Source organism: Balaenoptera borealis (genome assembly GCF_965194805.1).
Source record: "Balaenoptera borealis genome assembly, chromosome: 15".
NCBI classification, from domain to species: Eukaryota; Metazoa; Chordata; class Mammalia; order Artiodactyla; family Balaenopteridae; genus Balaenoptera; species Balaenoptera borealis.
In genome coordinates this window covers 68,811,312-68,822,745 of record NC_138871.1, presented here as the reverse complement: position 1 = coordinate 68,822,745, position 11,434 = coordinate 68,811,312, and the positions used below count along the sequence as shown (strand labels likewise).

Sequence of the window (11,434 nt, the reverse complement as noted above, 5' to 3'; positions counted from 1 at the left end):
TGGGCTCTGGTCCTGGCCTCACCGCTTTCCGCTCTGTAACCTCAGGTAGGTCACTTCCTTCCTCAGAGCCTCAGCTCCCTCATCTATACAGTGAGGTAAGATTATTGTATATTTCACAGGGCTGTTTTGAGGACAAAGTAAGAGAGAGAGCGTGGAAACATTCTGCAAACAGAGTTGAGCAAACATAGAGCGGTGGCGGCATTATTAATGATCATTCACACCCGGGACAGGGAAACTTCTCAGCAGGGGAGAGGCTGAAACTGCCAACACTGCCCAAGGGGGCAGAGACAGGTCCCTCAGCTGCCTCTCTGGAAATGCCTGTGCCTCCCACTGGGACAGGAATGAAGAAAGTCACTGGCACTCTCCACCTTCTGGAGGCCCGTCCTTGTCCCACCTTGACATAGGGTCCAGGGTGAGCTGGGACTGAAAGCCCCTTTCTTTTTGGCTGACTGAATACAAGGAGATGAGGTAGGCAAAAATAGTTAGGTCAACGGGCAATTTACGTGCCAATTAAAACCCTGAAGGGTGGGCAGGGGTGCTGAGAGGATTTCCAACCCTGCAAGCACATCAGGGCATGTCCTCAGCAAGACCAGTCCTGCGGATGATGGTAGGGTGGGTACCAGCACCAAGCCCTTGGCAGATCAGGCCGGGTTGGGGAAATTGCTGTGAAGTCCACTGCTGAGCAGTGTTGGCGCTCAGTGTCGCGTCTAAGGTGTCTTCCCCTTTGATCACCTACTCAGTGCTTGGCACGTTGTAGGACCTAAATACTTATTTCCTGAATGAAATGGGAGTGGGTTCAGTCCCCTAACCCTTTGCCACTCAAAATGTGGTCCAGGGACCAGTCACATTTGCATCACCTGTGAAACTGTTAGACATGCAGAATCTCAGGTCCCTACTTCCCGACCTACTGAATCAGAATCTGCATTTTTAATGCTCTCCAGGTGACTCCTTTGCACCTTAATGTCTGAGAAGCTGCTCTAACCCACCCTCTTCTTGGGCTGCAGCCAGTTATTTTGTTGGCTGGATGGCCAAATCGGCTGTGTGTGGGTCAATCAATCCCACAACATTTGGCACTTATGACACCTGATTCCACTCTAAGAGACACAAATTGATAGAGTCATAGAGATGTGACCTTAGCAGCAGCTGCCAGGAGCTGCCAAGTATAAACTCCAGGCCAAATGACACTACTTCCTTTCCTTCCTGTGTGACAACTCTGTTAACATTTTTGATGAATATGTGTTATACATTTCCTTGAAAATATAGAGTCATGGGAAAAGTGCTAGAAGAAATACATCAAAATATTATGGTTATCTCTGAATGTCTGAGAGGGAGGATTATGGGCAATAATTATTTTCTCCTGTGTACTTTTTTGATTTTCCAAATGTTTTACAACCAACATGTTTTATTTTACAATAAAGAAATAAACTTAAAAAAACCCCTGTTTTTGCCTGATAGGAAGAGTATCCCCACCAAACCGATGAGATTATTGAGTACGTGGAGGGGGACTGAGCTGCCTGCAATAGCGAGTGAGTCAATGACCCATCCAAGGGATGAAGCGGGGCCACCTGACCCTTTTCTGGGGCACTGCATGTCATCGAGGCCATTGCTCAGGACACACAGGGAACCCTGAAGACACCCTTCAGTGGGTTACAGCAACCTGGGATGTAAACATGGATCGGTAATGTTTAATTAGAAAGAGAAGGTGTACGGTGTATGGTGTGTGGGCTTGGAGGACGGGGTGTGAACGGATTGGATGGAGAAGGACAAGGGCAGTACCACCTCCATTTCAGGTCCCCTACTTATCCCAACCAGAAATGTCCCACAAGGTTGAGTCTGATAATCTGAATGAAGCTCTAGTGTGTGCGTGTAATTCCTTCTAGGGAAAATGTGGGGAGCTGAGGCTGGGAGTTGACAGGATACAACCTACTTTTCCCCTCCAAATTCCAGCCATGGCAGTTTTTGGTTGAAAACTCTCGCTCAAGATTACTGACCCTCATGGGGGTTCCTTAGAAGACCTGGACATCCCCAACAGGCTTAAAGTGACCACTGCTCAGAGAAAATGTTCTAACAGGTTCCAGACCACCTGGAAGGACCAAGTGAGGTCAAGAGCATTGTCCTTAATGCATCATGGGCATCAGCATGTCAGCGGGCATCATGTTCCAATTCATATTAGAAATGAGGAAAGTGAGGCCTAGAGGGTGGAGACGAATGATCTGAGTATCCCCCAGAAGAGTCCTGGACGTTCCCTGCCTTTTCCTGGCCCCTTCGTCCTGGGTAGATATGTAGTGAAGGCTGTGCTAGAAACTGCTGGAAACTCACGAAACAAGTGAATCTGGCTTGCAGTGATTAAGAGCATGGGCTTTGGAATCAGACTGGGTCTGAATCACTGCTCAGCCACTGGCTAACAGTCTGATCACAGAGTATTCTGGTTCCTCATCTGTAAGATGGGCATAATAGCATCACATAGGATTGCTGTGAGGGTGAAATAAGTTAACGCATGAAGAGTATTTGGTGCAGCTCCTGGCATATAGAAAATACTCAATAATGTTAGCTGTTACTATTATTATTGTTGTTATTATTTTCATGGGGATGGTTTCCAGAATCAACATCAGCCAGTGTGGTAGGGAAAACAGCAGAAATGCCAGAGAGAGTGGGTTACCCAAAAAAGGAAAAGGATATTTACTAAGAGTACTGCCAAGATCAGAGTGGCAAAAAGATTGGAATAATCCTCCTTCTAATTGAACTTCCCTTCTATCAACCGACTTCTGTAGCAAAGAGCTCCATGGGGGTGTTCTTCAGGGTGGAGTGGTCATTCTGACAGCTGGTCAGAACAGCTTTTCAACTGTGGCTGAAAAGCCTTCTGGGCTCCAGGCGCCTGCCTTCCTTACTGGAACCAGGCTGCCCTCAAGCTTGGAGTTGGCTCTGAAAAGGCATTAATGGCAATCCCCGAAATGGTGGGAAAGTACCCTAAGTCCACAATAACGGGCTGGATCCTGCAGGCTCCAAGCTCTAATCATGGCTCTGTTCCTGACATGCTGTGTGACCCTGAACAAATCAATTACCTTCTCTGCGCTTTCATTTTCCCAGTTGTAAATCAGGACATGGACTTCCTGACCCATGTCTCAGCTGGGAAGTGGGTATCAAAAACTTTAAAAAGGCCAAAGCAAAGTCACACAGCTCAGAGGCACTGCTGGAAATACTATAGAGACAAATAACTAGAGAGACACACAGACAGGTCCCGGTCCAGGGCAACATGGGCAGGCCTAGCTTCCTCTTGGTCCATGTGTGTAGTGAGAGCTCTGAGAGGAAGCCAGGAGCAGAACAGTGCGGAACGAGTAAAGGGCTTACCTGCAACTCTTTACTGAGTTTTATCTGAACAACCACTATTCCATGATTATTGGAAAACTTCATTGGAAAGTTTTGTATAAAAAGGACGATTTTCAAATTGAAAAATGCATTTCTTTATAGCTTCATTTAAAAGGGAATAAATAAAACCTTTCTTCCCCTAAGGGAAGATCTGTCCTCCAAATGACCTGGGGGCCACTGTTACCTTCTTAAAAGCTACTTGGCAGGTCACAGCATCTTGGGGCCTGTGTATCTGAGGGGAGGGGCATTTGTTGGGTGTCCGAGCTCCACAGCACCCCAGGCTGCTGCATCCTTTCCCAACCACAACACCTTTGTTTCACTCCCTGCCCCTGTGTTGGATTTACAGCACTACGAGGACAGATGCCATGTTACTTGTCCCTGCTCCAGGATCTAGCTCACTTTTTAGCTCATTATATATGTGTTCTAGAAGTGTCCGTGGTTGCCCTGGAAAAAACTTCCAGAGTGTTTACTCCTTGCCAGGGAGCAGCTGAGAACACTGTGTTCAAGTGGAGGGAGCGCTGGGCTGGGAGTCTAACTCTGGCCCTGACTACCAGTGCGACCTCGGCAACCTGTTTCCTCCAGGGAACCCAGGTTTCCCAACCCATTTATTCATTTTAATCAACAAAGAGTCAATGAGCACCTATGCTGTGCCAGAAATCCTTTGAGATCTTGGTATGGGGAAGAGTACCAGGCCCCCTCTGTCCACAGTGAGGGAGAGAGACATGGAAGCCACCTCCATGAAATGTGACGGATGCACACCCACTAGGATAGCTAACATAAAAAAGCAGATGAATAGTAAGTTTTGATGAGGATATGGAGAAATGGGAATTCTTACAGAATACTGGTGGGACTGTCAGATGGTATAGCCATTCTGGAAAACAGCTTGGAAGTTCCTCAAAATGTTAAATATAGAGTTACCATCTGACCCAGCAATTCTACTCCTAGGTAGGAAATTTCATTTCCAAGAGAAATGAAAACATCTGTCTATACAAACACTCGTACATGAATGTTCACAGCAGCGTTTTTCATAAGAGCCAAAAAGTGGAAACAACCCAAATGCCCATCCACTGATGAATGGATAAACAGAATGTGGTACAGCCATACAATGAAATATTCTTTGGCGATAAAAAGGAATGAAGTACTGATATATGCTACAGCACGGATGGGCCTCAAAAACATTATGCTAAGTGAAAGAAGTTAATCACAAAAGACCACATATTACATGATCCCATTTATATGAAATGCCCATCTGTAGAAACAGTAAGTAGATTACTGGTTACTTAGGGCTAGGCAGTGGGTGAGGGGGTTGGGGGGGGGAGGGATTGGAGGTAAATGAGGAGAGATTGAGAGGGGTTTCTTTTTGCAGCGATAAAAGTGTTCGAAAATTAGATTGTGGTGATGGTTGCACAGTTGTGACTACACTAAATCGTACACGTTAAACAAGTGAATTGTATGGTATGAAATTATATCTTTAAAAAGCTGTTAAAAAGTAATGAATGTTACGGTGCATGGATTCGGGGGGGCGGGTTCCAGAGGAAGAAGAACCAACTGTACTTGTGGGAAATGGTCAGAAGAGGCTTCCCAGAAGGATTGACTCTTGAGGTGAGTGTTGAAGGAGCAGATGTGACTTAAGATGGGAAAGGGCATTCTGGGGAAGGGATAGGACACAAACAAAGCCAGGGAGGTGTGAGGGAGCTGAGAGGTGGTTTGATATGGCTGGAGCTGGGGTACATGGAAGGTTGGGAGGAGGAGGGAGGCAGGTGGGTGATGAAAGAAAGGCTTAAAACGTGATGGAGGTCCAGGCGTAGAGGGCTTCTCATGTCGTGTTAGAGCTGGGCTTTAGTCTGCACCTTTTCTCTATGCATGAGGATGTTGACAGCATAACTTATAAGATCTTGCTTGGTTCTTAATTATATACTGTTTCTAGACCATGGGTCTTAGCCCTGTCTTTTGAAGACTGTGTAGCTTTTGAAAGTTGCCACCAAAAGGACACAAGTGGCACTGGTCGTAAGGGAGGTCATTCAAGCCTCGGATGGTGGGGGAAGGAGGGCATGTGGGCATGGGTGGGGTGGGGTGGGGCAGCCTCATCTACTCACTGCACAGCTGGCCCTCGTCTTCTCCCTGGGCACAGTCCCGGTGGAAGTCGCAGGCCTGCCCGAGCTGGAGGACTGTCCCGTTCCAGCAAGTGAAGGAACTCTGCAAGGCCATCTTGGAGCCCAGGGATGTTCCTGGAGAGCACACAGAGACACACGACACTGGTCAGCTTGGGTGGCCCCGTGGGAAGGCTGCGGGGAGAGCATCCCTCCCATGCCATTCACATCTCAAGGTCTGAGACAACCCCTTTTTAATCTGGCCGAAACCAGGGTCAGCACCAGGAGGCTAAGAGGAAGTCAAAGCCCTAACCCCCCAGGCCCCTGGCTGCGATGTGAGTAGTAGAGTGGCCCGAGGTTTGAGCCGTGTTCCCCAACACTTTGGGATCCTCCAGCCCACGGCTTTAGTGTGCCAGGTGGACAGCTACAGGTGGAGTCTCATCTGCACACAGGCAGCTTTCCCCTCAAGGTCAAATTTGGGGTACCAACAGGCACATCTGGTCCAGTATATTGTCCCCATGCTCTTGAGCCCAGATTCCACCACTGGAGTGACTAAAACACACAGCACTTTCTGTTTTGAAATGAAAAGAACACCACCGTAAGAGCAGGGCTCTGGGCCCTGGATTGGCCCCTCCATGAATGGCTGTGTGATGCTGACCCTCTTCCTTCTCTTTCTGGCCCCGTCTCCCCATCTACAAAAGGAGGGGTTTTGATGCTATTTCCAAGGTCTTGTCCAGTTCTGAAATTCTTAGATAAGTCATATTATCCAGTGGAGGAAGGGAGAGGGGGCAGTTTATAGCGAACATATTAGCAGATATTTGCTTTTGTATCAAGAATGATGAGTAATGATAATTTATTAACCTGTGACCTCAGAGAGCCAAGCTTCAGCTGGCCTGGCCCAGCCTGCCTACTGAATGGGTCCCTTGCCTGGGGACCGCCTAGCAAGGGCCTGGCTGGTGTTTCTGACTGTGCCTCCTGACACCCAGCCTCGGTTGGTATGGGATGGGGGAGCCTCCGGCCCCTGTGGAGATGAGCAGGCAGGGCCCACCTGGGTTGACCTCCTATCCCCACCCCCCAGGTCTGGCTGCCTTGCTCTCTGTCCTATTTCCTAGCTCTATCCCGATGGTAGCTGGTGCCTCAACAATCTCCCCACCCCCATACTACCTACCTCAATGCTCAGCTGGGTGGTGGAGAGGATGAACCAGGACCCTCACTTGGCCAAGCCCCACAGCTTCTCTGGGCCTCACATGAGGGGTGGGCTTCTTTAACCCTGGCTGTGAAATTAGACTCTTATTTATTAAATTTTATTTTAATAAAATCTTACAGCTGATTGTGATGTGGGACTCTCCAGGTTAGATGATCTGTAAAATTCCATGATTTTCTGGTTCCCAACAGCGCTGAAACTAACATCAAGACCAGCCTCTTTACTTCTAGAATCCCTCTGTATACCTCAGCCCATCTGGCTCTGTAAAGAAGCCAGGCAAGTCTTAATAGTGTCCATTTCCTAAGTGGGGAAATGGAGTCAGAGTGGTTAAGTGACTTGCCTAAGGTCACACAGCTGATAAGTGGGATTTAGACACAGCTTGTCAGACTGCAAAGCTGGCCTCTCCATCTTATGGAAAGGGGGTGTTGGAGGTGGCCCTGGGTCCTCTTTCACAGGCCAGTCCAGATAAGGCTCAATTTGTCAGCTGATGGCGGATGGCTACCTGGCATTTTCAGACCAGTCTCCAGCCTGGCTGGGCGTTCTCAGTAGCTCCTGGGCATGGGAAACACCAGCCCTTCTTCCTTCAGGGAATCATATCCAAACCCTTTAACCTGTTCTTAAAGGTCCTTTGTGATGTGGGCCCAAATTTCCTTTCCGGTCTCACCTCTCTGTCTCTCCCCATGAACGCTGTGCTCTAGACCCATCTGGCATTGGTTCGTTGCAACCTGGCGCTAGAACACACCTGTATGCTCCCATCTTCTCCACTGAGTTGCTTGAGTCTCTTTGTGTTCCCAGCCCTAGCCAGTGCCTGGCCCCTGGGAGGGTTCACAAAAACCCTGCACCTTAGGTTATGCTTCTGTGGCTGGCTGAATAATGCTGTGCCCCGCCCCCAATACCCATATCCTAATCCCCCAAACCTGTGAATATGTTACTTTATGTGGTGAAAGAGACTTTACTGGTGTGATCAAGTTAAGGATCATTAGGTGGGAGATTATCCTGATTATCCAGGCGGGCCCAATATAATCACAGGGTTCTGACAAGAGGGTGACAAGAAAGTCAAAGTACGAAGTAGATCTGGTGATAGCAGCAAGAGTTTGGAGTAAAGTGAGGAAGAGGTCAAGGTATTTAGGATAATAAGAAAAATTCTCCTTCACTTTTGCTTGGTGATTTCTATTTTCCAAAGTATTTTTTCTTATGCCTTATACATGATCATGAAATACAGTTAGGACCTTACGGCCCTCATTTCCAGCCCGACCGAAGAAAACATGAGCCAAATAAAACGCCTGTAAAGACTTCCTCAACTTGGAAACAAATGTAAGCTGTGTCCTGTTTTATTCACACCTTATGATTAGGCCTTGTTTCTCATCGTGTGTTTTCACGAACACATGCACGTTTCATATACCAATTACTTGTCATTCCCCAAAGAGCTTTTACTTTTAGTTTCTTTTACTTTCCTTCACTTGAAAAATTTATGCCTATTGTCTAAAGTTCAAAACCAGGGTAAAAATCAACAAAACAATGCCCAGAATCCCACTATCCAGAGGCCGTCATTTTTTACATCTCGGTAGATTTCTCTTTCTTTTTTTTTTTTTTTTTTTAGCAAATTGGATCTTAGTTTCTTTTTATTTATTTATTTATTTATTTTTGGCTGTGTTGGGTCTTCGTTTCTGTGCAAGGGCTTTCTCCAGTTGCGGCGAGCGGGGGCCACTCTTCATTGCGGTGTGTGGGCCTCTCACTGTCGCGGCCTCTCTTGTTGTGGAGCACAGGCTCCAGACGCGCAGGCTCAGTAGTTGTGGCTCACGGGCGTAGCTGCTCCGCGGCATGTGGGATCTTCCCAGACCGGGGCACGAACCCGTGTCCCCTGCATTGGCAGGCGGATTCCTAACCACTGCCCCACCAGGGAAGCCCTCTCTTTCGTTTTTTTGGCCTATGCTTTAAAAGTGTGTATAGTTGTGTCATATATGTATGTTGCTTAAATTAATTAAGATTATATCACAAACTTTTCCAAGGGCTTAAAAAGTCCTCATAAGGATACTTTTTAATGGCTATAATACTACATGATATGTACCATAATTTATTTCAACATAAGTCAATGACTGGATTGTTAGATTGTTTATAATAACACTTTGAAGAGTATCGTTGAGCATAAACTTTCGCCCGCTTTTCAGATTATTTTCATAGGATAAATTCCCAGAAGTGGAATTACTGAATCAAAGGGTATAAACATTTTAAAGGCCCTTGATACATATTGCCAAATTGCTTTCTAGAAGTTAATCCAATTTACACTCTCACCAGCTGTGTTCATACATGCATGTTCCTCTTACTACATCCTGGCCAACCCTGAATATTATCATTATTTTTAACTAAAAGTATCTCCCTGCTGTTTTATTTGTATTTCTTTGATTGCGAGGGTGAATATTTTTTTCCACGTGTTATTAGCTTTATTTTACTCTGATTTTTAGGGAATTGCCCACTTCCTTTTGCCAATTTATCTGTTAGGGTATTCATGTTTTCCTGTTGAATTGTACGAGATTATTAATAAGGATGTGAAACTATTTATTACATGCTTCACATTTTCCCCCAGTATTTTACGTGTATTTTCATTCTGTTTATAATGATATCTAGGAGTTTAAAAGTTGTACGTAATCCAAACCTATCCATATTTTCCTTGGTGATTTCTTCTTCTTCTTTCGCGCCTTAGAGAATTTGTTCCATGTGGGGTTGGTAGGTAATGTGTGGGTCACCTTTCGTAGTCTTTGGTTTGCTCTCTCATTACTAAGGTTGCCCTCTCATCAGGGAACGTCTTCCACCAACTCCTCCTTTTTCAGCAATGGGGATACAGATCTCACCCCCTCATCTGTGACATTTACATGGATTCTCCCATTCTTTCCCCATCCATGGACTGTCCTTTCCCCTGGGCTACCATAGCACATTACTTCTTCTTGCATTTAACTTGGCAGACGTTCTGCTGTTATATTATAACCAGCCGTTTGGCTGCCTGTCTTCCTCACCAAACTCTAAGTGACTTGAAGGGAGGGATCAAGTCTTATCTTCATGAATCTATACCAGTACCTTGTATAGAGGTCTCCCCACCCCAATATCTGGGACTTGAATTTCACCATGTATTATCTGTTGAAGCTATCATCATGCCCATTTTATAGATGAGAATACAAAGGCTCAGAGTGGTTACATGGATTGTTGGAGAGATTGGTGGAAACCCACATTTTCACATCTTGTTCTCTATCCTTTGTACCGTGTCTGTCTATGGGGTCCCCCCTCCCCAGGTGATGAGTGTCCTCAGGAGTGGTGATAATGGGTATGAAAGGGCAGGGAATCAGTATCCCTGCCCTTTACTCCCAAACCTGGACAAAGAAGGGGTCCAGTCGTGGCAGGGGCGTGCCGCTTCCACTCTCTGGGTGCCCCAGTGTTTATCCCCAGGACCTCTCTGTTGCACAGCCACAGCCCAGAGAAGCCAGCCCCTTAGGCCCTGCTTCTACCAGCTCCTCCCCATCTCCTCTCCCAGGCTCCTCCATACCACAGGGAACTTTATGCTTGTGAGAGATTCAATTAGATGGATGCCGAGTACTCTGATCTCTTCTACCAGCCCAAACTCAAAACTAATGAAGCACAACAAAAAACAACTGCTCTGTCTTCTCCAGTTCTTTTTTATGGGGCCCATAAATTCCAAGGAGGAAAGTACCCTTGGTGAATGGTTTTAATCAAGGGCCTGAGTTTCTGAAACAGCATCCTTTCTGTGGTTGTGAAATGATTGTTCTGGCTTGTGGAATAGGGTAACCTGAGGCCCTGGATGGTCACAGCCGGCTCCAATGCAGCAAGGAAGGGGCGGAGCTTAGACAAGAAGATCCAGTACCCACTTTCTGCTGGCACATCCTGATGCCTTCCAGCCACGAGTGCCTGTGATTCCTGGAAACCACTGAAACACCAAATGCCCTAATCACAGCAAGATTAGGGAGAGCTAAGATCAAGCCACTCTGGGGAGAACTGGTGTCTGGGGATCTTTTGTTAGCAAGGGTCTTCTGTATGGAAATTTATTACCTTTGAAAAGGTAGTTCTTCCCAGAATAACAATATAAGTCACTGGGGGTAGTAAACTGTCACCATTCCTTACCTTTGTATAGCACTGTAAGAGCTTACAATGTGCTTTCCTAATCCTTCTCTCTTTGAACTTCATAAAAAACTGGTAGAATAGTTATTATTATTCCCATTTGATTAATCAGAAGACTGAAGATTCAAGAGATTAAATAATGGAGAGAGAAATGCTTTCTAAATAGTAAGGCACTACAAAATGCAACCAATTACTTGCTAGGTGCTTTGCCTGAGGTCTCACAGCTAGTAAACCACAGGGAAGGCCCAGAACCTGGTCAGATGATCCCGGGTGGGGTTCTTCTCCCATCACTGGGATTAGATCGCCTTCTGGAGCAGCACCCTGACGGCCCAGCGAGTCACTTGGGAAGTTAGAAATACTGTTGATGTTCAGGGTCCACCTGGACCAATGAAACCAGTATCTTTGGAGGACGGGCCCTTGGCACTGGTGGTTTTAAAAGCTCCAGGGATGATTTTCATGAGCATAGGGTTGAGAACCACTTCCTTGGAGGGCTGGAGGATTTGCCCCTGAGCACCTATGTGTCTTAGGTGGGTCTTTTACCTCTTGGGGTCTCCACTGTCCCCTGGTACAATGAGGGGGTGGCCTTGAACCCAACCTCCAAGACCCCTTCCATCTTCGACATCCTGATTCTGGGGTTCTGAGCAATGGT

General features: G+C 46.6%; 1 pseudogene across 1 annotated transcript in view; it reads right to left on the bottom strand.

Annotated features, from left to right (window-relative positions):
* LOC309612085 (homeobox protein Mohawk pseudogene) overlaps positions 1 to 11,434 on the bottom strand; it is a 210,909-nt pseudogene that overhangs the window by 24,737 nt on the left and 174,738 nt on the right. Inside the window, exon 3 of the transcript XR_014249774.1 lies at positions 5,463 to 5,594. The product of XR_014249774.1 is annotated as a homeobox protein Mohawk pseudogene (transcript). The remainder of the gene's footprint in view (positions 1 to 5,462; positions 5,595 to 11,434) is intronic.